This window comes from Ixodes scapularis, unplaced genomic scaffold (genome assembly GCF_016920785.2).
Source record: "Ixodes scapularis isolate PalLabHiFi unplaced genomic scaffold, ASM1692078v2 PGA_scaffold6__148_contigs__length_123643588, whole genome shotgun sequence".
Classification (NCBI taxonomy): Eukaryota; Metazoa; Arthropoda; class Arachnida; order Ixodida; family Ixodidae; genus Ixodes; species Ixodes scapularis.
In genome coordinates this window covers 22,652,691-22,680,425 of record NW_024609881.1, presented here as the reverse complement: position 1 = coordinate 22,680,425, position 27,735 = coordinate 22,652,691, and the positions used below count along the sequence as shown (strand labels likewise).

The window sequence follows — 27,735 nt, the reverse complement described above, 5'->3', positions numbered from 1 at the left end:
GCCAATCTCCCCCTTAACTGATAGGAATTTTACTGTAATGGCAATTCGACAGAAAGCCAGAAAACGGATTGTGTTAACATACACAAACAACCACCCATTGCTAGGCACACGGCATTCTGTTTTCTCGTCCATTTGTCACCCCAGTTAAAAATAACCATTGGGTCCAATTAGTTATTGACAATTAGAACCAATGGGGAATCCTATCTGTGATTTCGGACTCCTAGTTAGGAAAAGTCAATTGGTTCTAATTAGTTATCGACAATTAGAACCAATGGGGAATCCTATCTGTGATTTCGGACTCCTAGTTAGAAAAAGTTGATTGGTTCCAATTGTCGAAATCTAATTGAACATCAATTCGAACCAGTTCGGCATAGTCAATAGGATGCAACCAATTGGAAAAACCTTTTTCTGCTTTCGGACTCCCAATAGGAAAAAAGCAATTGGTCCAACTGTTCAAATTATATTGACAGATACGAATTCGGACAACTATTAGTGTTCGGATATCCCAAACTAGAAAAAGTTGCACCTAGATCTAAAGGTAGATAATCACGACAGTCTTTATTTAACTTATTAGAAATGATTTCTTGCTTCTAGGCACCGTTGTTTTCTTCCAGGATAGCAGCTGCAGCTTCCCTAAAATAAAGGATAAATATGCATTAAATGACCTTATGGGACTATAAATGTTTAAATCAAGCTTAGAAACATACTAAACTTTTTTTTTTTCGCTGCCAAGAAATTAGTTGCAGTGGTATAAACCTGCAGGCCTTGCATTAAAAGGCAAACATCCCTGGGTGACTGAAACACTGGTCAAAATTAGGAGATGAAGCTTTTGCCGAGACTGGGCTAAATTCGCATCTGGGATGGTTTAAGTACTAAGTTTCCTATGAGCCTGTGAGACATATTCTCTGCTATAAGGAGAAAAAACAGTCAATTCAAAGGGATCTCTGTAAAGCTGGCCAGTGCACCTGAAAAATGCTTAAAGTGTGCATGGGTGAAAAAATAAGTGTCTTTCGTATCTCGAAAAGAAATCGTGCATTGCAGGCTGTGTTCCAAATCTTACTCGAATGGATCAGAGGCAACGCTGGATGCGGGTAGGTTTTTGAACTTACCCTGAGTGAGACAGAGTAAATTTTGAAACATAGCTGCAAATAGTCCGCCGGATGAGATGCAAAATTTTCGGCACCTACTGTTATTTTATTAAGAAGTCCTCAAATTCTGGAGGTAATGACCCGACATCACCGACCGACCGGCCCCCCCCACCCCACTTCCCACTCATCGAAAATTCCCCCAAAATTGCTTAATTTTGAATCCCAAAGCTTCAATTTTTGAAACTGTGCCCAGTCAGTGTTTTCAGCAATTCATAGTTCAGTTTTGAGATGCTTAAAACGCACTTAACTTTCCTCGCGGATACCCAACAACTTCCGAACTGATAGCTGCCCGGAACATTTTCTTCTCTAAAGCTATACATTCACGCTCGTATTGTTCACTGAAGATCAAGCAACGAGTGTCTCAGCAGATCTAACAATCCGAAATCCCAAAACTGTAGCGCAGCAAGGACAAAGAAAATTTCTTACCTTGCTCCCATAAACGTTTGTTGCCAATCCTTCGCGCTCTAAGAAGCTGGCAGGTCAAATGAAGTAATTATCACCGCACCATTGAGCACTCTGCAGCAGTAAAACACTAAAAAGAACTTTCTTGAATCATTGCCAGAACCATGCTACGAATGCCGTGCACGCCATCGGTGCCATGTGCCTCATGCATCCACCGTCCTCGCGGCGCCATCTTTGCCGCCCAGTGTACATCGACGCTGCCGGCAATTCCGACTAATTCTAGCAACAGATTTTTTTTTATTTTTTTTTTATTAAACAGCGTACGACTTTTTTTCCCCTTTTCAAATTGCGATGTTGAAAAAACTTATTGCAACGCAATACTAAAAACAAAAAAAAAAACAAAAAAAAAAAAGAAATTGCGATCTTTGGAAACTTGAAAATTGGAAACATTGAAAACATTATTGGAAACATTGAATCCAATTAGAGTGACCAATTAGGTGACCCAGTGCCAACTGAATTTTGTTGGTCCTAATTGGGATAACCAGTTGGAAACATTGAATCCAATTAGAGTGACCAATTAGGTGACCCAGTGCCAACTGAATTTTGTTGGTCCTAATTGGGGTAACCAGTTGGAAACATTGAATCCAATTAGAGTGACCAATTAGGTGGCCCAGTGCCAGTTGAATTTTGTTGGTCCTAATTGGTGTGACCAATTGGAAACATTGAAACTAATTAGAATGACCAGTTGGATGACCCAGAACCAATTGAATTCCATTGACTCCAATTTGTTCCAATTGAACATCCTAATTGGAGTCAATGGTTATTTTTAACTGGGACTGTTATCTCAATATGGCAAAATTGTGGATGTCTCTTGTGTGTTGTCCTCATAGCTGTCTGGCTAACCTGATGTGCTTGGAGGGTGTGCCTACTTTGTTCTTAATCACGGCGATTGCTTTCTACATTTGGTCCCAGTCATCTCAAGTGGTCCTCTGCCTCCTTCGTGATCGTCCATGCTTACGAACCTGATGACAGCCAGCAATTCTAATGGAACCGATCCAGTCCTTATGTCTTGGTAAGTTTTTCATTTCCACCTCTTTCATAACGAGAGTACAGTGGCTGTGTCTAGACTACAGGTGGTCATAGCCCAAAGCAGCGCTTTTTGTACAGCTGTCCACAGATTCCTACCAGTTTGTGCCGATTCGGAGATCCTCCACCAGGGACGCTCAGATAAAAATGTGCAGAGTGATATGGATTATGCTTCTCAGGGAGGGAAGCAAGTACTAGGATTGAAGTTTAGGGGAAGCTCATGGCAGCGGGAAAAGTGTGTGAGGAAGGTAAATTTGGAGTTCCCATATACGGGAAGGTGAAGATGAGATAGAGGAAGCGGGCTTTCTGCGAGGTACCAGGATAACATTGGTAAACAATGAACAGTGTAGAATGTCAGCCATTGCTTCCTAATTTTTTTTATTCGCAAAGCATGCCACAACGTTTTAGTGAAAATCTATAATTTGTGCAAACATTAGAAAACATTCCTATTCTTGGCCATCTGATGCATCCATTTAATAGGTGTTGAGCATGTCATACTCTTGAACAGATTCAGGATGGCAGAGAGCAACATCTAAAAGCCAAGTGCTTTTTTAATTTTCTTGCAAATTATGGTTTTAAAGAGAATGTTTAAGGTGGTCAGAGGGGGGATTGCAAACACTTGCAAACTAAAGTCCTTGAGTATTTCTTCTTCGGCTAAAAACATGCGCATTGAGGTCATGCCACCTTTTTTCATGTTGCTGACATCTAATTTTTTTCCGGGTTTTGTGTGTGTGTGTGTGTGTGTATGTGGGGGGTGTCAGGGTCGGCAGTTTGATAAATATAAAACAAACTACAAAGACCCTAAATGCTGCCATCTGTTGGAAAGTGAACAAATAAGCTTCTAAACTCAAGCATTAGCCAGACTTGTGGTTCATTGTGGTCCATAACAGAAAGCACGAAAGAAACTCCTATTACCAGCCTACCGTGCGTAAAAATTGAGATGTAGAAAGGAGAACCTTTTTATCAGATCGAAATGGAATTGTCTATCGTCTGAGGTAAAGACGGGGGTACTAAAGACCACGAGTTATAGGTAGAGATATGAGGAGACACTCTGGGTACAGGCAAAGGTAACAGCAGAGCATGTAAGTATGGAGAGTCCGGTACATACATAAACAGAGGTGGACTTTTGTATTGCTTTGGGATGGGAGGGGCTGATGAAGGAACAGGGGATCTCCAAATGGTTAAGCAAACTAAGAGAAGGCTGGAAGTATAGTGGGAAAAGCTAAAGAAGGCAGTTTCTCAAGGGTTTGCTCAAATCAAAGTGCCATGCCCCAATTCATCCAGGATAAAAAATATTGTTGAGCCAGGAATCTTTCTATCCAAATTTCATGCAACGCTAACTGTCTGGTTGCCAGAAGGCTGCCTTCCATTTCCAGCTGTTTTCCTCTGAGACTAGCAAAATCTATAGGTAGCACTGACCACATGAGAATGGTAACCTTTTCCAAGGGACAACAGTAAACTGCCACTGTTGGATGATGGCCATTATGTTAAGAATGGCAATGCTTGCCACCTCTATGAGGAATGGACCAAGCTGGTTCCAAGTTTATTGGCATTTGTAAAGATCAAAGTGAAGCAAATATGTGTGACGCACGAGTGTCACTTCAGTGCGTGTGGACCCAACAATGGCGTAATAGGGCTCTGACCATTGTAAAGTTTACTTTTGTGCACTGGCACCATAAATGTAAGCTAACTCAGATTCTGCTTTCTCGAAGTTCATTTTGTGGCTAAATTAGCGGGTGTTATACCTACCTAAGCCACATACCTAAGCTTGCCTCAGGATGGGAGGATTCAATGAAGGAATAAGTGATCTCCAAAATGTTGAAGCAATCTAATGAATGCTGGAAGACTGGTGGGAAGGGCTCAAAGAGTTCAAGTGATCGCTCAAAACAATTGCTTTGACCTAATTCATCCATCCAGAATAAAAAAAAAATTGTAGAGCCTAGTATCTTTACATCTAAATTTTACACAATGCCGTCTTGCTGGTTTCCAGAAAGCTGCCTCTCATTTGCAGCTGTTTTCTTCTGAGACCAGCAAAAACCTGGGTAGCACTTGCCAAATGATAATGGCAACCGTTACTCTAGGGACAACAGTACACTGCCGTCTTATGATGACGATTGCGATGAAAAGGCAGAGCTTGCCGCATGGGCTGAAATGGTTCCCACTTTATTTGCATGCATGGTGCTCCAAGTGCTTCTCATGAGGGGCACTTCACTGCATCACCTTGTGGGCTAAGCTATTGTGTGGAAGGGCTTAGAGCAGAGGTGGACAACATGCGGCCCGCGTGCTGCATCCGGCTCGCGAAAAGATTTTCACATTTATCTTGTAATATAATTACAAGGAAAAGCACTTAACTTAGCAAACAACATAAGTATATTGCATATCTCTTAAGGAAAATGCTGCTCAGCAAGATATATTTTTGTGCGGCTTTCATGTAGAGAGAGCCTATTTGGTCCTTATATTGCCTATCAAAGATCTGCTGCTTCTCACGCCGAAGGCAATGGGTAATTAAAACTTCTGGTATATCTGTGATAGTATTTTGGTATAGAAAAGTAGGCAAGTCTTACAGAAATATTTGTTTATGTTAGCATCATCTTGTAAACATTGAGATAAATGGTATGTGCAGAAATTAAACATGAAGAATAATTGGTACTTTTTTCACTGATATAAATGCAAGATATTGGCGAGCTAGAAAGTGAAGGGGGCCGCCCTCAATTTTCTTGAACCAGGCCTTTGAAAGACTTAATCTGGCACTGCACACGGCCAGCACCACACCATTCATAATAGAGCCAATGGTACAAAATTTGAACTTCTCTAACAAGTGCTGTGTCAAGGTCAATCAAACCACGAGGTTTTAAGCAATGCTTCTCTTTCCCCTGTTCTACCCCTTACAAAAGTAAAAACTAGTGATGGGCCAAACTTTTGCCGAATCCAAAATTCTGCGCTGAATCTTAGGATTCAGCAATGCCGAATTTTTGCCGAACTTTTCGAAAGATTCGGCAAAAATACATTGTTGCCAGACCTAGAAGTTGATATATCGTTTTGCGTGCAAAGGGAGTTTTTAGGATTTTTTACTACATATTGACACAGTTATTACTAAACAAGCTAATATTCTACAAGATAATTGTATCGGTGTCATTTTTGTGTGTTTACTGGTAATTTTAAATTGACTTTTTGCAGAAGTGGTGTAACAATGGGGTTTGGTAGTAGGGGGCGCAGTCAGCGCAGTCACGATATGCGAGTTTCGGTTTTGAGGCCTCATCAGTGCACGCCTGCAAGTGTATTGTTGAAATAAAGGCGGTAACACTGTGTTCTTACTTTCTCCGCTTTCTCTGCGAGTCACCGCTTCGTGCGTGAAAATGAATGCAACGGCTGCTGAGCCTTCATCCCAAGAGATAACAATGTTATTGTAAATATGCATGTTTTTCGATTTTAGTCACTTTAGCTTTGCATGAAAGTGCATTCCATATTCGCAACATCTCGTTTTTCACTTTTAAAATGCCGGTTTCTGATGTTTGGACACACCGGACATTTATGAAGATGTGGAAGATTTAGGGATGTCGGTTGTGCAACGTCGAGCATGATAGTTGTGTGTTTAGTTTTGTGCAGGTAAAGATGGAAACCGCGAAATAACATTAACTGAAAAGCAATATTATTTTGTTTTGGTACAAACTACTTGTCAGCCGAAAACAGGATTGCTATAATGGCGAGGAGTGCTTTAAAGTACTTGTCAGTTGATGCGGCAACTACCTCGTTGCATCACTGGAAAGATCAAATTAAAATCATTTTATCCCAAATGTACCACATCATTTGTCAGTTGCGCAGTGGACTGGGTCGTTTTTGCGTCAATTTTTGGTTTCTGGTCGATCTTCCGTTCTTGAGGCAGAGAATATTAAAGAGAACTACACTCACAAAGGCTGAACACAGTTACCATGTCGCCCACTCCGCACCCTGCCTTAACCGCTGGTAGCACTACACAGTACAGTGGCAACCGCACAACCACACGGCAGCCATTTGCAATCCATGGCCCCATCGCGTTCTCGGACGTGCGCAGACGCTTGCCGAATTTTTGCCAAACATTTCTTCAAAAGTTCGGCATGTGCCGAACTTTGCCAAATCTGAAGTTCGGCAGATTCAGTCCATCACTTGTAAAAACCTTTGCATCGCCAGGTCCAGTGCGATTGATGTTTGACCATACAATTTCCTACAGAGCCAATCCTAATTGTCGCTTAAACCTGTTTTGTACAATTTGTCTCTTTAATTAACACAATAATGTCCTCACACTGGCAAACAATTATTGCCTCTTCTACATCTCGCCATTTCAGAGTACCATTGAGACAGGTTTTCGTCTTCTTGTCTGTGGTCTACTTCTTAGAATCACGTGTAACATTAACTAGCCCTCAGTAACTGTCTCTTGTGGTAATCTTGCTTGAAATCAAGGCTGCAAACTTTGACTCAGTTGTCTGGAACTCATGTGCTGTTTCCCTGAGCCTTGCAGATACTATTCTGAAAGCAAGCAGCAACAGTGTGTCAACTGAGTACTTAGAATCTGCACACTATCATGCAACACTTTTTTTTAAATTCTTATTTGAATATATATAGAGGGTGTCTCCAAGCAGTATTCAGGCCTAGCAAATTGTCTGTTAAGGGTTATTAAACTTTTTACTGTCTTTTGATAATGCATTTATTATTCTCAAATTTGGTAAGTAGGTTTTAGAGAAAACATGTTGACTGAAAAATTCTTATGCACCTACCGTAAAATATAAGCGCCTTCCCAAAATTTGGAGATAATTCGCCTGGATATAGAGGGGGCTCTTACTCGGATTGGGCCTAATATTCAAGATGGCGACCACAAAATGGTGGCCAGTAAAAGTAAAGAAAAAAAGCATTATAGCCTGCATTATTCAAACATTTATTTACGGACACTCCAATCAATATTCAATTCAGAAAACGGAAATTCTGGTATTCACCTCAGTCGCTATCAAAGCCACAAAATAATTCCTCAGAATCAGATCCAACTCAGGTCTAGGCCCTCAGTCCGTAGCTCGTTGGGTTTCTTGGGGACAACGGCGCCGTTGTCAGACAGCCGTTCATGAAGATCGCCCTCCTAGCCGCACGTCCAGAGTTCATTTCGCGCTCTGAGAACTAGTACAAGGTGTCGTCAACTTCACTAAAGATGGGCACCAATGCTCAATTTGCGTTATACCTTTGACTCCTCGAAGTTGTGTTGCAGCAAAACTTTGTACTTCGTGTCCCTCTTGCGTACTACCCTCTTATGTCCAACTTGAAATGGCAAGAGGTCAGATAGACATTTTTGCCATTCTTCCGAGGTCAATCCACAAATTTGAGTTTCTTTTGCTCCGTATACGGATGCTTGGCCAACAAGACAACCGCTCCCGACGCAAGCACTAAGGAAATGGCAGCGATGGCTGGTGGTGCGTTCTAGCAGCCTCTTGAATTGGATGGGATTGAATATTAGCTTTGCACACTGTGACAGCCGAAAAGCCCGAAACAAAGCTAGGAAATGCCTTCGGGATGGGCGGCTATGGGAGGGGGACGCTTGCTCGGTCGCGTACAGAAATGGGAAATTCCTAGATGTGGGGGGGGGGGGGCCACTTGCTCAAGTAGGGTGCAGGCTCGGTATTTTATGGTGGTCAAAACCTTCTAATTGATGCCTTTTCACAGATTGCACAACATAAAGCAGACAAAAGTTTCTTTGATATGAACGCCCAAAAGCAAATCCAGCAGATTGAGTGTGTGGTTCCATCTTTGAGTGGCAGTTCCAACCGGATGATTCTAACTTTTTCGCTCCCTGTTCTTTGGCAAAAATATGATGTTTCAACTTAGCTAAAGTCTACACCCATGAACTTTGAATACAATAGAAGCCCCACCTAAACACAACTTCGTGAAAACTTTCATTGCAGCCAGTTCAATGGATTCTTTGTACAAGTTTTGCTATGTTGCTAAGCACATACCTTCCACATTATTTCACACGACCATGTTTATTTTTCTCTGGATGAACAAGTAGGGCAGATCACCGGCAGGGTGCAATGATGTTAGTGTCGGCTAGGGTTCCTGTATATAAGCTCCCATGAGAGCAGAGTTGTGCATTCATTCATTTTGAAATTCAATGTTATGCGGGTAATCCACTCTTCCCACGTGCAGCAACCGTGCTTTCACAAAAGTGGCTGCTGCTTTGAGCTCATTCTTTTCATTATCATTTTGACAACCACGTCACACTTCATTATGTACTTGCAAAAAGTATTTCTCCAAATTACTATTTAGAAAATCAGTCAGGCAACACAGCATGCAAAGAAACTGTCAAGTGGGTATTCTTTTTAGCGACAAATTGCTTAAGGGTGAACAGAATAGACAGGCTGGCTGTCGTGTGACGTGCTTTGTGGCTTTGTGTCCAGGTGAGATGTTTGGGTACCAGGGATGTATCAGTGAAAAGGTGGATATCTGTCAAAGGACAGGAGGTATGAAATGATCTGTTTTCAGATTTTTATACCGAAAAACAGGCTTTTGACTTTCTAACTTTTATTGGCTTATGAAATATGCTATTAATTTAATGCCAAACTACATTTTTTTATCCCAAGCCAAAATTTGTTTCATTGAGTGCTTCTTTGAACTGATGTAAAAATGGAAAAAATGAAATTCAACCACTCAGCTGATGCAGAACTACAATAATGGCTGCTTATTTCTAAAACATGTGGCTATCTTTGTTGTGCTTTCTTAGTGTATCCTAATGCAATGAGGCCTTGTAGGAGACGGAGCTGCACTTTCGAGAGAGACCAGCTGCCCATTGAAAGCCACTGAGGACATCTGGTTTGGGTGTTGTTCCTGTACCTATGACACCAGAGATCAGCGTGGCATCGTGAACCACCTGGTTGCCCATGGTGATGAACAATCCAAGAGCCAGCATCCTCCCGTGTCCTCTCACTCCAGGTCCAAAGTGCCAAGCAACGCTCAAAAGCACAAAAGCAACAAGTTCAAGTGCAAACTGTGTCCTCAAGCCTTTGCTAGTAATTCCCAACTGACCAAGCATAGCCAAACACACACTGGTGAAAAGCCATTTAAGTGCAAGCTTTGCCTAAAAGCCTTTGCTTGGAATTCTCATTTAAGAAGGCATAATGTAACACACTCTGGAAAAAAGCCATTTAAGTGCAAGCAGTGCCCTCAAGCCTTTTCTCGTAATAGTGCTCTGATCTTACACAATCGAACACACTCGGGTGAAAAGCCATTTAAGTGCAAGCTGTGCCCCCGAGTCTTTGCTCAGAATGGCGATCTGATCCGCCACAACCGAACACACTCGGGTGAAAAGCCATTTAAGTGCAAGCTGTGCCCCCGAGTCTTTGCTCAGAATGGCGATCTGATCCGCCACAACCGAAGACACTCAGGTGAAAAGCCATTTAAGCGCATGCTGTGCCCCCGAACCTTTGCTCGAAATGCCCATCTGCAAAGCCATAACCAAACACACTCAGGTGAAAAGCCATTTAAGTGCAAGCTGTGCCCCCAAGCCTTTTCTCGTAATAGGGCTCTGATCTTACATAATCGAACACACTCGGGTGAAAAGCCATTTAAGTGCAAGCTGTGCCCCCAAGCCTTTGCTCAGAATGGCGATCTGATCCGCCATAACCGAACACACTCAGGTGAAAAGCCATTTAAGTGCATGCTCTGCCCCCGAACCTTTGCTCGAAATAACCAGCTGCAAAACCATAACCAAGCACACTCGGGTGAAAAGCCATTTAAGTGCAAGCTGTGCCCCCAAGCCTTTTCTCGGAATTCCAATCTGATCCGCCATATTCAAACACACTCGGGTGAAAAGCCATTTAAGTGCAAGCTGTGCCCCCAAGCCTTTGCTCAGAATGGCGATCTGATCCGCCATAACCGAACACACTCAGGTGAAAAGCCATTTAAGTGCATGCTCTGCCCCCGAACCTTTGCTCGAAATGCCCATCTGCAAAGCCATAACCAAACACACTCAGGTGAAAAGCCATTTAAGTGCAAGCTGTGCCCCCAAGCCTTTTCTCGTAATAGTGCTCTGATCTTACATAATCGAACACACTCGGGTGAAAAGCCATTTAAGTGCAAGCTGTGCCCCCAAGCCTTTGCTCAGAATGGCGATCTGATCCGCCATAACCGAACACACTCAGGTGAAAAGCCATTTAAGTGCATGCTCTGCCCCCGAACCTTTGCTCGAAATACCTATCTGCAAAACCATAACCAAGCACACTCAGGTGAAAAGCCATTTAAGTGCAAGCTGTGCCCCTAAGCCTTTTCTCGGAATTCCAATCTGATCCGCCATAATCAAACACACTCGGGTGAAAAGCCATTTAAGTGCAAGCTGTGCCCCCAAGCCTTTTCTCACAATTCCAATCTGATGCGCCATAATCGAACACACTCAGGTAAAAAGCCATTTAAGTGCAAGCTGTGCCCCGAAGTCTTTTCTGAGAGCTCCAGTCTGATCTGCCATAATCGAACACATTCAGGTGAAAAGCCATATGAGTGCAATTGTGCCCCCAAGCTTTTTCTCGGAATTCCAGTCTGCTCCGCCATAATTGAACACAATCAAGTGAAAAGGCATATAAGTGCAAACTGTGCCTCCAAGCCTTCTCAGAGTTCCGGTCTGATCTGCCATAATCGAGCACACCCAGGTGAAAAGCCATTTAAGTGCAAGCTATGACCTCAATCCTTTTCTTGGAATCCAAGTCCAATGTGGCATAATTGAACACACTCGGGTGAAAGCCATTGAAGTGAAGCTATGCCCCCAAGCCTTTTTTCGGAATTCAAGCCTGATCTCCTATAATCAGACTCGGGTGAAAAGCCAATTATGTGCAAGCATTGCCCCGAGCCTTTACTCAGAATCGTAAATTAAGAAGGCATAATCTGACATACACTGGTGAAAAACCATTTAAGTGCAAGGTATGCCCCCAAGCCTTTTCTCAAAGGCATTCTGGTCTGGCATAATCGGATCCATACAGGTCAAAAACCATGCAAGTGTAAGTTTTGTCCCCAAGCGTTTGCTCTCTATTCTGAACTGAGCCACCATAACCGAACACACATTGGGGGAAAGCCATTTAAGTGCAAGCTGTGCCCCCAAGTCTTCTAAAAATCCCGATCTGATCCGCCATTATGGAACACACTCAGGTGAAAACCATTTAAGTGCAAGCTGTGCTCCGAGCCTTTGCATGGAATTCACATCTGAGACACCATAAGCGAACATTGGTGAAAAGTAATTTAAGTGCAAGATATGCCCCAAGACCCTTTTTCAGAGTTCTTATTTAATCTGCGATAACTGAACACAGTTGTGAAAAGCCATTTGAATGCTAGCTGTGTACCCAAGCCTTTGCTCAAAGAGTAAGCTGATTAAACACAGTCGAGCACACGGATTATAAGCCATATAAATGCCTGCTTGCACCCCAAGTCTTTCTCAATATTTTCATCTCTGATGCCATAATCAAGCACACAGATGAAAAGCAATACAAGCAGGGGTGGAAGCGCTGCGCCATTGTGTGCCATTCCACTTTCGCTGGGCCATCCTCTCCCAAGCCCAAATGTTGCACCAAAACTATCCACAAAAGTTTTTTCAGTTATGAAAGCAGGTGACTTGTTTGTTTGATAAAAACAGGTGTTGATTGCCCATTTTAATCTAATGAAAATTATGATTTATTCCAGACCAGGTAAGTAGACAGTGCTCCATTTCGTTTCATAGTCATATGTTGATGAGCTGTCAAGCGCCAGCAGCGCAAGGGAAGATCGCGTGAGTTAGTTGTTTAAGTTTCCGTTCCGTACCAGTGCCGTCGAAGCACTTGTCTGGGCGCGTTGCTTTGTGCCATCAGTGCCACAGCTCGGCCAACATTGCATGTAGATGTCTGATCTTTGAAAATGGGAACTGCATAGGTGGCTTTGTCAGAAGTATTGAGACTTACTTGCTAGTTTTGTCAGCCACTTTTTTTTAACAAACTCCTAAACAAGCTTTCTTATTCTATTCAGTCATGCTTGTTTTAGTACGGTCGTAGGCACGTGTGTATGAGCAGAGAAGATATGAATTTTTCAATTTTCTGCATTTGTACTATAATGAGAGATTTGTATTCTGTTGACTTGAGTATTGGAATACATTTATGTTTGCTAAACAGGGACTTGGGGAGCATTTGTATCCCCTAACAATGAAAACTGTAGTCAGTTAGTATTGAGCTTAATTTCATCCCATACTATTGCATTTTTAAATGGTTTTGTTTTCAAGTTATGGATACTTGTGATTTGGGTTGTTAAATATGCACGTTTTGTTTTCATGACGCTTAAGCTGTGCTTATTTTGTTGACTATGCCTTCTATTGGAAATCCATAAGAGGAACGAACCCTCTACCAGGACAGTTTGCAATAGCTACCATTTAGATAAATTGCATTTATGATGTTTGCTTTTTAATGGTAAGGGCTGGATTAGGATGTAAGGAAAGGGTATGTTTGGAAATGGTGCTGTACGTTACATGTAGATGCTTTTTCGTTATGATATTTGTTGTACTTAGAAAAACATCTCTGCGCTTACAGACCCAAGTTCGACCTGTGGGTGACCAGCTCCAGGATTTACTTTAGCCGCTACGAAACTCTACTTTTGTAGTTCCTGAACTGTTCCAAAGGGGCATCTTTGCTGCTCTCAGACCTGCTACAAAAGGCTGAAGCTTGCTTCCACCCCTGTACAGGTGTCCCCAAGCCTTGGCTCATTCCGATCTGATCCACCATAAACAAACGCAGCTGTGAAAAACCTTATGGTGCAGCTGAGTTTCCATGACTGCTCGGAATTGCAACTTTATGAACCTCACCAAAAACACTCATAAGTGAAAAGATATACAAGTACAAGCTTTGTCCCCCAACCTTTGCTTCAAATTCTCATCTGGCTTATTATATTCAAATGCACACAGGTCAGAAGCCTTATAGCTGCACACTGTTTACCGAAGCCTTGCATCAGAATTGAAATCTGATCAACCACAGGTGAAAGGACATACAAGTGCAAACTTTGATCTGAATTTTCGTATCCCTCCGTAACCGAGTGCGCACGGGTGAGAATGACATTTTGATCCGCCACAACCTAGTGTACTTTAAAGTACACTAGTACACTAGCTGCAAGTTTAGCCTTCCATGTTTTGTAACATGTGAAATCATTTGACTCATGCAGAGATATACACCATTTCAGTTGAAGTGTATAAATGCATGCGGTGCCCTAAAATGACATTAATGCATTGGCTTAAAGAGTACAGCAATGTTCCTGTAGACTTTATGATGCATCCGCCTCATGCTAATCTGATCCACCATAAACAAACACAAAGCTGTGAAAAACCTTATAGTGCGGCTGTGTCTCTGGATGACGAACCTAAGGGCGATTGCATTAATCAGGTGGTAGGGAATGGCCTTTTGCGCTGTCGACTTCTCAGAACGGTTGGTTGCATATCCAGTATGGTTACCACATTGATTGTGCACACATAGCCGAACTCTTGCATTGCTACAAGCCTTTCATCTGAATGCTACTGTTTGTAATCACATAAATGTGTTGACAAGTAGGAAGCAATTCCTTGCCAGAAGTGATCAAGGGGTTGGTCAGTGTAATGACAAACCTTTAAAATTTTCAATAGATTGAAATAGGTCAATGTAGCTCATTTGAGGTTTCGTCTCATGTTTGTTTTTACTCCTGTCTGTATAAAAAATAAGCACTTGCAGAAAATAAATGTGAGCAGATTTTCTTTCGATTATCAAAAAAAGAATCAGTTTTAATTTCTATACTGGCTTTTTTCTGCTTTTGCGATCCTAGTACCCTAGTGTAAAGTAATTTTTTCGGTTTTAATTTTTTTATCCTGTAGCATGCCCTTCCATTTTAGCAATCAACTCGGCTTGAAACTGATTTTTGAGTGTGTGTGCACTGCAGCGGTTCCTGCTCCCAATTTGAACTTTGCTATACTCGGGAACAATGTTTTTTTGGAATTACCGTCAAAGGCACTGGCACGCATTCCTCTCCGATTTTGAGCACTTATGGAAGTTGTGCGTGCGCTCTCTTCTCCGAAAGGCAGAGAAAAGCTATCCCCCTAGTATACCGTAAAATACCGGGCAAGCGCCCACTTAAAATTTAGAGATAATCGCAAAAAATGGGGAATGGGCACTTGTCCGGTCATTAATTTTACACATAAATGTACTGTGCATATTTTCTCAGATCTTAGAAACTTGTATATCGGCGCTTAATGTGGAATGGGCGGATGCATGGTATTCTTTGGTAGTCGTATTCCCACACCACCAAGCAGGTTTTACAATGGACAGCGTGTCAAATTTTAATACTCCATAATGCATGTTCAACACTCTGTTGAAGGAGGGATGTAGAGAACTGAACTGGCTTGAACTCGCTTGTATTATAAGTGTTCTTACTTGTGACAAGTATGTAGCGCCCCCCTCCAGTCCGCCCGTCTGCGGCCGCCTGGCTCGGTGGGCAACATTGTTCACCGCGCTAATAAACACCGTTGAGCACACGTGCTCCGGTCAGTCATCGTCCACCCTCACAACCAGGCTGCGTGTCGTCTCTCCTCGGCGGGTGCTTCGGCCCCCTTCGTCCACGTTCGAGAAAGATCGTGACACTGGCGACGAGGAACCGTGGCACTGGAGGCCACCAACGTGCACGGTTCGGCCCACGCCGCCGAGAGAGTCGCAACACCGCCCTCCGCTCCTGTCGCCATGCCGCTGTACGGGAAGCTCGAGCCGTTCGAGGGAGATGGGTCCGCCTGGCCTGTCTACGAAGAACAAGTCCACGTGTTCTTCGAGGCGAACGACACGCCCGAGGCGAAACGGCGGGACATCTTCTTGGCCAGCTGCGGGACCCGCGTCTTCAGCCTCCTGCTCGACCTCCTCAAGCTGGCCGCGCCGCACGTCAAAACGCTGGGTGAGCTGCTCGCCACGTTGCGCTCGCACTTCAGCCCGGCGCCATCCACGCTTATGGAGTGGTTCCGCTTCAACAACCGGAGCCGCCGGGACGGGGAGACCCTTGGGCAGTTCGTCGCTGCGCTACGAGGGTTAGCGAGCACCTGCGCCTTTGGCGACCAGTTGGACTCGCTACTCCGGGACCGGTTCGTCTGCGGCATCAACAACCCTGCCATGCAGACGCGACTCCTGGAGCTCCCCGACCCCTCGCTGGACGACGCGGTGAAGGCAGCGCAGACGATGGAAGCCGCAGCAAAGGACGCCAGCGAGATTGCGCGTGCGGCCGGCTCACCGTCGACGGAAGCAGCAGAAGCGGCGGTGAACAAGATGGCGACAAGGAGCGGTGCCTGCAGCCGCTGCGGTGCTGCCCACTCCCCCTCGCAGTGCCAGTTCGTCCAAGCACAGTGTTTCACGTGTGGGAGAACTGGGCACCTCGCACGTGTCTGCCGAGGGGGGAGGACGAGCGGCGGCCAGCAGCAGCAGCCTGGTTCAAGCCCGGGTTCCAGCCAAGCCCGCGGCCAGGGTGGTCGTCGCAAGAGAACGCGGCGGGGACGAGCGGCACCAGGTCCGGGTTCGTCTTCAGCCAGGGTCCATGTCGTGGCCGAGGACCCGCAGATTTTCGACGTGTGGCACACCAGGAGAATTTCATCGTCTGTGCCACCATACATGGTGTCTGCCGAAATCTGCGGCCACCCCATCACCATGGAGCCGGACACAGGGGCCAGCGTGTCTGTCATGCCCGGGAAGCTGTTCAAGCAGACCTTCCCCGGCGTGTCTATCGAGGCGTCTGACGTCATGCTGCGCAGCTACTCCGGGCAGCTTTCCCAGGTCCAGGGTCGGGCCCAAGTCAGCGTTCGCCTTGGCGACAGGGAGGCAATCCTTCCCCTTTATTTAACCAAGGGGTCGTCGCCGACGCTGCTGGGCCGGAACTGGATTCACTCGCTGGGTGTTCGGCTGCCGGAGTACCAAGAAGCTGCGCTGCACGTGGTGAAGGACGTCTTGAGCCTCCTGAGCGACTTCCAGTCCCTGTTCCAGCCGGGGGTGGGCACCTGCGCCGGCACGACGGTCGGCATCCACGTACCCGAGGGAGCCCGGCCTCGGTTCTTCAAGCCGCGTCCGCTGCCGTTCGCCCTGAAGGACGGGGTCACCCAGGAGCTGCAACGGCTGCAGCGAGAAGGAATCCTGGTGCCCGTCAAGTCTTCCGAGTGGGCCGCACCGATTGTGCCAGTCCTCAAGCAAGACGGCCGCGTCAGGATGTGCGGGGACTTCAGGGTCACCATCAACCCCGTCGCTACCGTCGAAAAGTACCCGCTGCCTCGGGTAGAAGATCTCTGGTCGGCCCTGTCCGAGGGACAGAAGTTCTCCAAGCTCGACCTTCGAGATGCCTACCAGCAGCTGGTGCTCCAGGATGCCGCCCGGAAGTATGTCACCATTTCAACAACTATGGGACTCTTCCAGTACACGCGCCTACCGTTCGGCGTGGCCTCAGCCCCAGCCATCTTCCAGAGAGAGATGGACAACCTCTTCAGGGGCATGAGGCACGTGGCGGTGTACTTGGACGACATCCTGGTTACCGGTACCGACGATGGGGACCACCTGCAGAACCTGCGCAAAGTCCTGACACGACTACAGGACGCCGGTCTCAAGCTGAGGCTGGACAAGTGCGTGTTCCTGACCCCCAGCGTGGAGTACCTGGGACACATCATCTCCCAGGCTGGCCTGGCCCCGGCACCCCGCAAGATTGAGGCCGTGCTCAAGGCGCCGAAGCCCAAGAGCAAGAAGGAGCTTCAGAGCTACCTCGGCCTCATCAACTTCTACAGGAGGTTCCTGCCCAACCTGTCGACGCATCTGGAGCCGCTGCATCGCCCGCTTCATGATGGGCAGCAGTGGGCCTGGAAGAAGGAGCAGGACTTGGCCTTCCAGCGCAGCAAGGAGCTGGTCGTTAAGGCTCCAGTGCTGGTGCACTTCGACCCGGCCAAGCCTGTAGTCCTCACCGTGGATGCGTCGCCGTACGGGGTAGGAGCCGTCCTGTCGCACCGGGGTCCGGATGGTCAGGAACGCCCTGTGGCGTTTGCTTCTCGTCGGCTCCATGCGGCAGAGCAACGCTACAGCCAGCTCGACAAGGAAGGCTTGGCCCTCATCTTCGGGGTCCAGCGCTTCCACCAGTACCTGTGGGGCCAGCAATTGGAGGCGGTCACAGACCACAAGCCACTGCTGGGGCTTCTGGGACCTGACAAGGCAGTCCCAGTGCAAGCATCGCCTCGTGTGGTACGCTGGGCCTTGACGCTGGCAGCCTACAGGTACAAGCTGGTCTACCGCTTTGGGAAGGACCTGGGACCTGCCGATGCCCTGAGCCGCCTGCCCCTGCCGGAGGTGCCTGCTGCCGTTCCAGAGCCAGCCGACGTGTTCCTGCTGGAGCGGGCCTACCCAGGGGTGCTCACCAGGACTGCGGTGGAGCAGGCGACCAGCCGGGACCCGGTCCTGTCTCAAGTGGTCAAGGCGGTTGCCCGAGGGGAGGAACTGCGTCACCAGGCCTACAGCCACAAGACCGCCGAGCTGAGCTTGGAGCAGGGCTGCCTGCTGTGGGGTTCCAGGGTGGTGATTCCACAAAGTCTGCGGGCCAAGGTGCTGCAGTTGCTGCACGCGGGGCACCCTGGCATTGAAGAGACCAAGATGGTGGCACGGTCACACGTTTGGTGGCCTGGCTTGGACCAGGACATCGTGCACCAGGTGCAAGGCTGCCAGGTCTGCCAGGAGAACCAGCGAGCCTCGCGCCACGTGGAGATCACCCCCTGGCCGTTCCCACAGAGGCCGTGGTCCCGCTTGCACGTGGACTATGCGGGACCCTTCAAGGGCCACTACTTCCTGGTGGTAGTGGACGCCTTCTCCAAGTGGGTGGAGGCACTGCCAGTCACCAGTCCATCGGCAAGCGCGACCATTGCGGCTCTGCGGCAGGTCTTCGCGGCGCAGGGATTGCCAGACATCATTGTGTCCGACAATGGTCCCGCTTTCGCCAGCGCCGAGTACCTGGACTGGCTGCAGAGGAATGGGATCCGCCGGATGCTGGTTCCGCCGTACCATCTTGCTTCCAATGGTGCAGCCGAGCGAGTGGTCCAGACCATCAAGGACAAGCTCAAGAAGAGCCAGCCCGGAGATTTCCGAATGCAGGTGGCCCGGGTACTGTTTCAATACCGGACCACACCGCATGAGGTCACTGGCCGTGCCCCCTGCGAGCTTCTGCTGGGCCGGATGGTCAAGACCCCCTGGACGTCTTGCATCCAGACCTCCGGTCCACGGCGCTCCTGAAGCAGCTGAAGCAGAAGCTGGCTGCTGACCGAGGGTGCCGTCCCGGGCCTTTGCCGGAGCCGGGAGCGTCGGTGTACGCCAGGAACTTCCGTCCTGGCCCACCATGGTCTGCCGGGCGTGTGGTTTCACCAGCGAGTGCCTCGTCGCTGCTCGTCCGCATGCCCGACGGGACCACCTGGCACCGGCACGCCGACCATGTCAGGCCTCGCTCCGGGACCTGGCTTGCACCCTCAACCGTCGCTTCGGAGGACCAGCCTGCAGGGGGCCCAACAGCACCAGTCGTGGCCAGCGGAGCGCCACCCACCCCGGAGGCGACAAGCATCGCCACTCCTGTGGCACCAGTGCCACCCCCAAATCCGGTCCCTGCAGCTCCACCGGGTGGAGCGCGACCGATTCAGGCAGCGCCCGGCGTTGCCACACCTGGCCCGTCGACACCAGTGCCCAGGCAGAGTGCACGGCAGCGGAGGCCACCTGACCGCTACTCGCCGGGGTGACCTTCATCGTCGACAGGCCGGGACTTTGCATGACCAGACGCCGAGATGGTGTCGGCCGTGCGCGCTGTGTATTTAGTTATTTTGTTTTTTAGAGAAACAAACTGGGGGGGAGGAATGTGACAAGTATGTAGCGCCCCCCTCCAGTCCGCCCGTCTGCGGCCGCCTGGCTCGGTGGGCAACATTGTTCACCGCGCTAATAAACACCGTTGAGCACACGTGCTCCGGTCAGTCATCGTCCACCCTCACAACCAGGCTGCGTGTCGTCTCTCCTCGGCGGGTGCTTCGGCCCCCCTCGTCCACGTTCGAGAAAGATCGTGACATTACTTCCTTTCCTCCACTGGCACCTTCATAATCATGTATTTATATGACACCTGCTTTGAGATATTGCTCTTGTGTTTAAGTTATCACAATTTTCTGTTGCTCTGTATTCTTGTTCTTGATACAGTAAAACCCACTTATAACGATCCCACATATAACAAACTATTGGTTATAACGACCAACTTTCAGAAAATATACAGATTCAAGGCCCTCCCCATTAAAATTTGTCCCGATAAAACGTCCGTTTTTCAAAGCATTATACTGTTGCAACGAACACAAAGTCCGCTTTCGAAAGAAAAAAAAAAACAAAAAAAAAACTCCCAGGCGGAAAAAGGAAAAAAAAAAGAGAGAGAGCAAAGATTAGAAGAGCTACATTCCGGGCGCGGCGGTCCGCGAGACGCTCAAGGTCATTTTCACGGCCTTGGCATCGCAGGAGGGAAAAAACAAAACTACAAAAGCAAAAATGCCCTCCCGGCTCTGCTCCCGGATCGCGTAGTCTGCTCATTGAGCTTGCGCGGGAAAGAGAAGAGGAAGAGAAAGTCAACTCTCATACCGTGCTGCGTTCGTTTGTTCTACGTTTGCAAACTCAAACTCTGTATGCAACTCAAGAAGAGCTCAACGTTTGGTACAAGTTGGCTAGCCTCATCGCCATCGTGACAGTTTGTTTATGTTTGCCATTTTGGTATCATGCACATTCTCTCGCGTCTACGGACTCGTGTCTGTCGTTTTAAGATGGGAAAAAAAATCTTTTAAACGAAAGGGCATCACGCTGGCGGAAAATGACAACGGAGCAGCACTGCGTGGCCTCGCAATCCCAACCACCTGACGAGCTCGCAATTGTTTGAAAGGCGACCCTGCCAGAGGCGACGGCCTCGGACTCTTACATGCGCAGGAAGCGCGGCACTTAAAACACTTTAGGCCAAAGCGAGTATTAATTATCTTTGTGGACAGCGAAGAACCATCGTCGTACTAGTGCACGGCATTCGTTTTTGTGCTGGCGTGCGTTTCATAAAGTCTGTTCTATGAGGTATGTGATCAATCTACATTATTTTACTTGGGCGGTAGAATCCGCAACAATTTACTTTTTATTTATCTGAAAGCTAAATCTGCAATCGCGTTACAATTGGGGGCCCGTTAGAATCGTGTAAACAGTTTTTTTAAATAAAGAGCTGGCAGAGTGAAACTACCAATACCAGCTTCATTATCCTTATTTATAATGTTTTAAAGGGAAGTCCAGATATAACGAACTACTGATAAAACTACCACATTTCGCGGAGCTATCACGTTCGTTATAAGTGGATTTGACTGTAATTGTTTCCGTGTACCTGTATGTCGGAGTTTTCGGACCGCAGGTGTCATGTATGCCAGACGATGACTTTTGTACTACCACATCCTTTTTTTTTGCTTGATTTACTGCATCCTGTGTATTGTTGGTCAGTGTGTGCATAGTTTTGCATTGTGTTATGCATTTGTATATATCTTAAACTGCAGATAAATGTGTAATCAGAGTTTTGTATCAGTGTTCCTCCAAATAAAGCTAGACAGTTCGAGCTGCCAGTGTTAGTTTTCTTTTCCAGCCATTGCATATTTTAGCTGAAGGAATGCTGTTAGCAGAGAAGCTCTCTGGAAAGTTTTATTTCGGCATTTCCGCCCCCCATCAAAAGAAAAAAAAATTACAGCATTTTTTTACCACGAAAGTAAACTACGCATAGGTGAACACTCATTCTCCACCCAAATAATATCCTAGTGGTCTGAACCAGATACGAAAGTTCCAGAATTAACCAATATCTATTATAAACAAATTTCTGAAGTTTTTATCAGAAAATGGCAGTTAATAAAGTTTTCGAATTCATGAAGCTGAATGGCACCAGTCACCTAAAAACGAGCTAAAATGGGCCGCATTTTTCCCATTAAAATGTTTTAGAAAATCACTTAACTTTTAAATGAGATGATGGTTAGTTCTGAAACTGGCATCAGGTTCAGACTGCTAGCACTACACTTTGCCTTTGAATCATCCATAGTTTATTGTTGCAGTGAAAAAACGCAACATTTTTTGGCGGGAGAACACGTACATCATATACTTGCTCTACGGCTCTTGTGCTGCATCCGCCGAGTCTATGGTGGCTTCTGCCCCTGTCCCAATGGCAAGAGCCTCCAGGAACAAGTTGATTTCTGGCTGTGACCTTATACCTTTGCAGTCCATCACTATATGCCTCCTCCCCTCAGCTGGCGCAAGCTGTCTCTAGGTCTTCGGTGAAGTGGGTCCTCCACTGCCGTCTTTGGAGAGTCCCTGCCCCTGCATTGATTAAGAAACTGCTTCCCCCGGTGTTTTCGTGAAAACACTCTCAATTGTGTCCTCTACCCCGTGCATCCATGACGATGATTTCTAGGCCATGCTATTTCTCCATTGTTATCTCTCTTGCTCTTGCACGAGCATCCTCGCCGCCTTGGCTTTGGCTGCAGCGTGGTGCTCCGGTCTTTGCTATCCATCAAAGGTCGTGTTGGGATGTGACAGTGATGTGCGAGTGTCCTTGTTTTTTCCCACCACTTGGTGTTCTGGTCGCTGGAGACCATGTAGGTCCAGATCTTGTCCACCTTCTCTGATCCATCTGTCTCGGGTGTCTCCTAGCTGGGCTTCACCACTGTCTCCTTGTCCTCTATGCTCAACCAGCCGAGGTGTCCTTGGACTGCTCTATTGGAGCCGCTGGAGGAAGCTCCAGGGGCCATTCCTTTTGCCTCTAGCTGCCTTGTCTTTAGAAAATTATGCTTGTTTGATTCGAGGCCAGTCGCCCCATTCCCGTACGTGATGCCTGGAATAACTGCCACCTTCCCCAGACTTCTTAACAGTTCAAAACCGTATACATTTTCTTCCAAGGATTAATTTTCACTCGATTGCTCTTTTGTGGACCTGTTCTTTATATTGTGCCAGAGAATTCCGCCCGCCCTGCTGTAGAACTTTCCGGAAATGTGTGGTGCCCTACCATCTACTTGACGCATTGTGACGTTTCTATGTGTAGCACGTGAGGTTACCAGGAACTGAAGGCAAAGTTCATGTTGGTTGACTATTTTGCAATTTTAAAGGCAGATAAAAAGCAAAGCAGTATGTGATAATCAGGGTTGCAAAGTGTCTACCGTAAAAATACCGAGCAAGCACCCACTGAAAATTTGAAGATAATTGCAAAAAATAGGGGATGGGCGCATGTGAAGTCATCAATTTTATCTTATGTTCTGTGCATATTTTTTCAAATGTTTCAAATTATGGGGGTGGGTGCTTAGTGCCGAATGGGCGGATGCACAATATTCTGCGGTAGGTACACGTACCTGGCAATCGGTACCTAGGTATTTTTGTTGTACCCGAGTTACACACCTAGGTACTTTCATTTCTCAATTTCTGTATACTATGTATCTTACGTACTTTTTCCAGTAACTTGTAACTAAGTGAAGTTACCGTAAAAACCCACATAAAATATGAGCCCGCGTATAATACGAAGCATGACTTGAGGACAGCGAAGGAAAAAAAAAGTTTTATTCACGTATAATACGAAACAATTTAAGGACCGCGTAAAATGTGACCCAGGAAGTCTTTAAAAAATTTATTTGCGTCGTAATTGAACCTTAATCACTGTCATCATTTCCATCAGACTCCTTATCCGACGCCTCCTCCCAAAGGCAGTCGTCTTCAGTGCCGTCGAGCGTATTTGAAATCCCGCACTTCTTGAAAGAGCGAGCGATGAGTGTGCGCCGACGCAGTGGAAACGCGGCGCGGCGCATAAAGCGAGCAACCCAATGTCGGCTCGCCGAAGTTCTCTTGCAGCAGCTCAATATTTACGGCGAGGTGCTGTTCACGTTGCTCTTGTACGAAGTCGCCGAGACTTGCCTCGACGTCGGCGAACATGCCATTCTTTGGGCTCCTAAAGCTTCTCGTTCCGTTGAACGCAAACAGAGCTTGCTTTTGTCGTCTCCATCCGTGGATGCTGCCTTCATTTACGACTGATTGTCGTCCGGCAGCACTGTTGCCGATGTCTTCCGCAACCAAAATGACTTTTCTTTTGAAGGCAGCCGAGCCAGCTGAGCTATGGTATTCTAATACATGTATGAAGGGTCAGTTCTGCGGGCACACATGTCGCATAGGCCCCCACCTTCCCGCAGAACTCGCACGCCCTCCATACTCTTCTTTTTAAGTGCAATAAAGTACAGTATGATTACAGTGTACTAAAAAAATTGGGTTGTGTGTGTGTTTATACAGCCTAGAACTTGGTCTGCCTCGCAGGGGCGACGAGTCTCCCAGCTGTAGATGAGCAATTTAGCCAGTGCGGCACAACCGCTAGCCTGGGGTCCTTAACGTGCATCACGCAGTAGTGATACACGACCGCACGCCGGTACGATGCTGATCCAGATCGAAACGGGCAGGGGTGGGGCTCGATGTACTAGAATACTTGGGTAGTGTTGGGACCGCAGCGGCTCGGCAACGGGAGCTCGTGAGGGCGCGTGTGTTGACAGTTCGTGGCGCGCTGTAGTGTAGTTATCCAGCTCGCGCAGCCCGCCTTTTTTTTTTCACTCTGAGCGGTGCACGTGTCGGTACCACGATTTTATACACTCCGTTTCACCTTATATTGTACCGCAGCGAAGGCTAGAAGTGCGAGCTCAGCATTGGCAGCTGCATGCCCTTAGTGCACGAGAGCTTGTGCCGCCGAGATGTGCCCTAGAGCAAGGAGCTCGCGCTTGTAGCCTTTCCTGCGGTACAACACAAGGTGAAACAGAGTATAGGGCACATAAAAAAAATCGGTATTTTCAAATCTTTTCTTTTTTGAAAATTTTGCGGTAGGCAAAGGGTTAATGAACGGTTTAATGGGCCATGTTGCAATTGCAGCTTTAAAGGGAGCCATTGTTAAAGGCCAACCCACTTTAGAAAGTTCGCGAACAAACAACACGCTTTGACCGAAAGCAACGAGGCGCTCGTTTTTGTTGTGTCTGTCCGTCCCTTCTCGTTTTCTTCCTCAAGATTAATTATCTCTACCAACCCCGGCTCGTTCTGTTTTGAGATATTCATCGCTAAAATTTTGCCTTTCTTCGCTTAATTAAAAACCGGGCGCTGAAAGCGCGAATGAGGTTGTGCTGATATCGATGCGTAGAAAAATGACAGTTGTTTCTGTCCCCTTGTCACTAACTCGACAGCGTGTCTTTGGTGGACTCGCCGGCGCCACACATCAAGACGACTATTATTATTCTACATATTTTCATAACGCGGTTTCTGAATCAAGCGAAGGAAGGCAAACTTTTACGATAAAATTTGCGAGCCTCGTTGCTTTTTCGCGAATTGTCAAAATTGTGCCTTTAAAGGGGCGGTGAACCGATATTCAATTGGAATGTTTTTCATTTTACACGAGCTTACTGGCACTAGTGGGACTCAAGGATACTCACATGGAACGTCACTGGCCAAGAAACTCCTTTGTTGCGGTGTAATTTCAAGGACAAAAGCGATCATTTTCATTCCATCTCTCCTTTGCAAAATTTGATGATGTAACGTGGGGATCGCACTACACCCCAAGGACGATATTTGAATGCGGTTCATAGATTGGACCCGCGAATTGCGTGTGCACTCGAGTTGGGCTTGTGATAATTGCTAGTTTTAGAAGCATTCGGGTAGTGGCCCGTGTCCAATCGCTGCAACGACGACAACAGCCGAGCCATAACAATGTCTGGAACTAAGCGCGTGTCCTGTGCTTTGCCAACCCCAGCGCGTAGCTATGATCAACACTGGCGGCATATAATCGGCTCTAGATCACGTGGCCGCTTGTTCTGGCTGCGAGTTGAGGGGGTGGGCGCTGCTCGTTTTTCTTTAATTTTATTCTGGGACTTCTATTGCGTCGGGTGAAAAACGAACGCGTGTTTCATAGATCATTAACGTGAGGGATCCGTTCTAAGTGGTATTTGCACAAAGTACGAAAATTGTTGCGTTGCCCTTTTAATAACAACTCCTTTTAAAACTGCAATTGCACCATGGCCAATTAAGCCGCTAATAAACAAGTTAACTAACAGATTTTGGTTAATTATTAAACATTGCAACGGTTATTCACCCATTTATTGTCCACCGATCAAGTCTTACAGATATTGTCACGAATGGCAAGTGATGAGGCGATACTAACTGAAAAAACTAAACGTTTAATGGGGCGAACTTGTGCCCAAGAATAAAAAGGAAACAGAAGAAAGCAGAGCGTCGCAGGCGTCGAAGTCGGCGTGACAGCAGAGTCGAACGCTGGGGCGAAACTGACTCCGCTCGCCTGGTTCTGGATCGTTCGGCGTAGAAGGTTCGGCGCGTAGAACATTCTAACCTCGAATCAGCAAGACGGTCTCGAATTCACTAGAACATCAAATTACACTGTCAACAAAAATGTGTAGTCGCGGCCAGGAATCGAACCCTGGCCTTCTGCGTGGGAGGCAAGCGCGATAACCGTTAGGACACGCGCGCGCTGCCTACTTGTCCAGCTGCGCGCGCGGCAATATAACGAAACACGGCATCCACATATCTGCCACATCCTTTTTTTGTAAAATATGTAAAGTTCTGTACATAATAAAACAAAAACACCCTGTATGTCTGCGTGAACCAGATACGCCCCCTGTGGAACCATGGGTCTTTCCCTTCAAATACCCAGCTCAGGCGAGACTTGCCTGGTTGTCAGAAAGCAGCTGTCGGTTAAATGTATTGTTATGAGCGTGTAGGTTTCAGATGGTTTACCCTCAAGAGGATAATGCGCTGCATTGTAACCATGTATGTGCTGCACATTGTAACCATTATTTCAATGCCGTGCTGTAAACTATTACAACTTTTTCTTTGCCTCATCTACGTCTGCTCATGTTTTCTGCTCAAAATTATGTGAAATACTTTTTTTTTTAATCTTATAAAGCATTACTTGTTCAGCCCACGTTGTCTCAGTTTTTGGACTTAAGTTCAATGTTAAAACGCGTGATAAAAATTGTCACGACTTATAAGCCATTTATTACAAGTGAACGTCGGGTGTTCCTCGGATGGTCGTGGCAGCCATGAAGAAATAGAAGATTCTCACCCCTTTGCGACCGTAGCTTGGGTGGTTCGTCGCATAAATGAACACACGAATGAGTGACAAGTGAAGCGAGCTGATTAAGGTCAAGAAAAAGAAGACGGGCAGAAAAGATGACAGAGAAGTTAACCTGGGGTATTAAAAGCATACTAAAACAATCTCGGACTTTAGTATGTGCCGTTTCGTTCCATTATAAAATAAAATAGGAAAAAAAAAAAAAACTGCTTCCGAGTTTTAGATATTCCTTTCAAATATCTAATGTTCGGCCTTTGCGACCAAGGAAATGGGCATTTCATTTAAAATGCTCGCCATCAGACAAACCGAAAGTTGCAGCTAATTCTACGCTGAAACAACTTGCAATCCGCTTCTTTAAAGTCGCAATTGTTTTTATGTAAAGGAAGGGTAATGTAGCTTGTACCGTCCAATACATTGAAGCATCATGTTGCTAACGTTCGTGTCGCAGCGTAATTGATGCCGCGGTACACTGTTAGCGAAAATGTAATATTTCGCCTGTTTACACCCCATTTTCACTCGTTAGCATATTTTTACACGCTCTGCTAGTGATAAATCGTCAAAAAATTACTTGGGGTAGTAAAAATTGGTGTTTCGCTTTCGGTTTACACGACTAGGCGTGTAAGCAACACTGAAAACACCCCAGCCCAACACCCCAAAACGTCGAGCGCCATGTTGCTTCTGCCTTGAAGCGGTACGGCGGACGTAGCAGCCGAAGGTGAGTGTTTGATTTTTTTTTTATCAAGTTTGTATAGAATGTCGCACGTCTCAGATTTTTATTACATGACATTCAAGAACGTTAGATTTGCTTTGAGCAAGCCGGCTCAGGCGTTAAGCCCGATTCACACAACCGGCGTTTAGCCACCCCGTCGATTGGAAACGACTCGACTGCTCGCCGGTTCTTTTGCGCGAGCTTTCGCTCGGGCGCCGTGAACCCTATGAACTGTGGTGCTCAAAG

General features: G+C 46.7%; 2 pseudogenes; one reads left to right on the top strand and one right to left on the bottom strand.

The window, feature by feature from the left end:
* The window catches only part of LOC121833069, a 36,492-nt pseudogene extending 22,350 nt beyond the window's left edge, over positions 1-14,142 (top strand).
* Positions 13,722-22,571, bottom strand: LOC121838445 (annotated as a pseudogene).
* Positions 22,572-27,735: the final 5,164 nt, after the last annotated feature.